Source organism: Agelaius phoeniceus, chromosome 3 (assembly GCF_051311805.1).
Source record: "Agelaius phoeniceus isolate bAgePho1 chromosome 3, bAgePho1.hap1, whole genome shotgun sequence".
Lineage (NCBI taxonomy): Eukaryota > Metazoa > Chordata > Aves > Passeriformes > Icteridae > Agelaius > Agelaius phoeniceus.
The window spans coordinates 30,663,706-30,667,683 of record NC_135267.1 but is presented as its reverse complement, the minus strand read 5'-3'; positions in this window follow the sequence as shown (position 1 = coordinate 30,667,683).

The following is a 3,978-nucleotide window of genomic DNA, read 5'->3' as shown; positions in this document are numbered from 1 at the left end:
TCACAGAAAAGGGTGCTTATCTACCCTAGTCATAAGCAAGACTATGACTTCAGGCACAAAGAACATACCTCCTCAGTAGTGTTCAGGGAAAAGAAATGTAGAAAGAAATTTTGAGATCATTCTGGTAGTCTTTCTGTACAAACACAGGGGTAGAAAAGAGATACAATACTTGCATAGTATTTTCCTATAGGTTGCTGGTAGAACAACTGCTAGAATACTGCTTCCAAACAAATAAAGATTCAAAAAAGTTATAGATTAAACTAAAAAACTTTTTATAGATTGCTTAATCATTCTAAAAGCTTGTTCTATTTAAATGATCAAAGATTCAAGACCCCCTGATCACAATTTATAAATGCCAAATCTAGCTGTTGAAGTTATGAGATTCAGTGACTGGAAGATGAAGCTAAACCAATTCAGACCGTAAATAATGCTCTCATTAGTTATCTGTGTACATATAAACTCTTGAAATAATCTATCAAGGATTGCCCATCACTAAAAATTAAATCAACATAGTTTTTTTATTTGGTAGACATGCTTTAATTCAGCAACATCTATTGGACTTGAAGCAAATTAAATAATGGATGTTCATTGACCTGTGTTACTCAGAGGACTGAAGTAAATAATTTTAAGGCCTGTATTAATCACTGAGTTCTTTAATTTATCCAATGAAAATAACAATGTCATAGCTTGGTCAGATGAGTTAATCCTTATGCCTTGATTAGTTTATTCTAATCACAGTACTAGAATAACCTTTGCAGGGGATACTTCCTTCCTCCCACAGCCAGCAACAACCCTAAAACAGACCACTGGGACACATCCTGGCCTCTAGGTCATGCTGCCACCTTTGTCAGCAAGAATTCACAGAGGCCACACTGGATCAGATAGGGACATTTTCACCAGCACTGTTGTCCAAAGGGATTACAGAGAAGGTGACATTATTTGGGGTTGTAACTATACCCTGCTGAGAGATGTCCCATGACAGTTGCATCTTTTAAAATGCATTGCAGTGCAGCCTGGAAACAATGTGGTTATTTTTCAAGGAAAGAGGCATCTAAGTGTGCTTCTCATTAAGTTCCCAGTCAGGCAATTCCAAAGCCTAATCATTGCTCTGCCTTTTGACTTGGCTGGCGGTGATTCATTCACCTCCCTGGGACCATGTGTCAAATGACAGTAATCTGCTCTCTGGGGGCTTCCAAGCAATAAGTACTGCTATGTAGTGGGCTGGAACTTGAAGGTGCATTTCAGCATTTCACCCAGACCAGCACAATGACTGGTCTTTCATCTGTATTGATGATGATGGAACAAGCAGCATAAAAGATGAAGAAGATGGGGGAAGGAGTTATGACTTAATTGCAGCCTTCCAGTACCTAAAGGGAGCTTGCAAGAAAGCTGGACAGGGACTTTCTACAGGGGCATGTAGTGATAGGACAAGGGGGAATAGGCTTAAGCAGAAGGAGGGCAGGTTTAGGTTAGATAATAGGAATAAATTATTTGTTGTGAGGGTGGTGAGGAATTAGAACAGGTTGCTCTGAGAAGTTGTGAATGTCCTGTCACTGAAAGTGTTCCAAGGCCAGGTTGGATGTGACTCTGAACAGCTTGGTTTAGCAAAGAGTGCCCCTGCCCATGGCAGGGGGAGTCGGAACTAGATGATCTTTAAGGTTGCTTCCAATATAATTTGATTCTATGATTTCATCTGAGCCTTTTATGACAGTTTGTAATTTCTCTTTCCTTAGATATTTGCTAACAACAGCTACTGGCCTTGCATCTGACATATATAAGCAATAAGAACTCAATATTTAGGGAGAAGGCTGTTACAACTTGCTTCTAGTCAAATTATACATTATTTTGCCTTTGGTGTAATTTTTTTTGTTGATTTTTTTTTGCCAGTTATAGTCATATAACACTTTGGCCTAACTTAAGATCTGTGGTGTACAGCCCTGATCAAGGATTTCTCTTTTGTAAAGCCCTTACACCACTTTTTCTACCATTAAGGGCTGGTGCTTTCTGAATCTTTTGCATATCAAATTGTGCCAAATGGCAGTCATGGAAATCATCACTTGTTCTGATGAACCAGACAATGAACACTCCTTCTCCAGCTCCAGGCTGTATCAGCCAAAAGGACATGACAGCTCTGCTGCCAGGCACCCTTGTTCCACCCCAGCTGTTACCAAAGCTATTTGCAGAATTTTTCCTTCCCTACCTGGAGGTTACTGCAACAGGTCAGAAAAGAGTTACTGGTCAAGGTAGCCTGGCTTGCTTTGACAGGAGTATAAGCGGCTCAGGAACAGATTAGGAGGGGCAGTAAACTGCAACATTAAAGGTGGTGAGCTGAAGACAGCTGCTGCTGCTAGCACAGCCAGATCTTGCAGTGAACATGTGCAGCAGCCTTAGTTTTGCTTGATTTCTCATCTAAAATAAGGAGCACAATAGAAAGTAGGATTTTCCTCTGGCAGCTTCTACTTATCCCAATCTCATATGCATACCTCCCCCTTAATTCTGGATTTTAATTTGCCCATTGAGCCCTCTAAAAGCTCCCTTCTTTGTTCTTATTCACTTCCCACTCACTTCTGAAGACAGTGGCTGTGATCATATTCTGAATTCTGTTATGCAGCGGTACCAATTAGTACTTGAACTTATTCCTGACTGCTACTTTGGAAGAAGTTAAAAGTATTTTGTCATTTTCATTCTTCAGGTCACTTCATGAAAAATTCACCTTCTGTAATAGCTTATGGGTTTGTAAGTCACAATAACTCAAATCACAAAAACTTAATTTAACAGATTTAATTTATGCAATTTGTTGCTATTTCCAATGTATTCACTTCTTTCATGCTGTTTCCAACTACCAGTTCCAGCTCTGTATTGAATACAAAATGGAGACTGGGGAATGTATAACTAATCAAATGGAGTAAAATAAGAAGTGTGCATCTGGATCCTTATGTTTGGGCTTCAGGCGAAGTTTTATTACTTATTGCTGTTGCAATATGGTTTTGATGATCACATTTCCTCAGAAACCTGTCATTCCAAAGCAGTCAGTTGTTTTCTGGTTTTTTCATTTGTTTATCCTCTTTTTTGTTTGTTTATCCTCTTCAGCAGTGGTAATGATTAATCTGATTCTTTTGGCATGCAGTTTTAAATCCAGTCCCTTCAGCAGAATGGAATTTAACCTTAGCAAATGGAAATCTGCCTTGTCAGTGTAGAGTTCTTTTCTATGTGCTGAAGGGCTAAATGTTCAGTAAACTCTCCTACAATGATTTCATGAGTACACCTGCTCTCTCCTTGGTTGTCAGTTTGATTTTTGGTAGTGTAGGTAAATTTAGATTTCATTTTATAGGGAAAAGTGAGATACTCCTGCTAAAAGACCTTAAGGGAGGTTTTATTCTGTGCAGCTATTTCACCCCTTTCTGTGAAAAACATTTCCAGAGGGGCATTTTATTTCATAGAATACTCTGAGTTGGACAGGACTCACAAGGATCATCGAGTCCAACTCTCAAGTGAATGGTTCATATAGGGATTAAAGCCATGACCTTGGTGTTATTAGCACCATGTTCTAACCAACTGAGCTAATAATGAAACCTTTAATTACCTTAAGACCAAATCAGAAATAGAATTACTTGGCAGCTAAAATCGAGTTTCTGTTAATAGCCTATCCCCTGGAGGTGCTGGAACAGCAGAGATCCTGCACCTCTGACACTGTAAAAACTGTCTCCTTTTAACAAAGGTGTTGACTCATTAACTGGCATCTTTTGCCTTCAGTTTGTTCTCTTTTTTTTAGACATTAATTTCATTTGGAATGCTTATACATAAAGATGAGCCTGATGCATGGGAATTTTGGTCTTCTCTTCCAGATAACTGGCAAAAAACTAGGGCCATTGTTTTCTATAGGATTGTTTTCTAAGCAGGTATCACTTTTCTGTTAATTCACAAACACAGCAACTTCAGTCCAGACAATCACCTTTATAGGAAAAAAATGTACTCTGA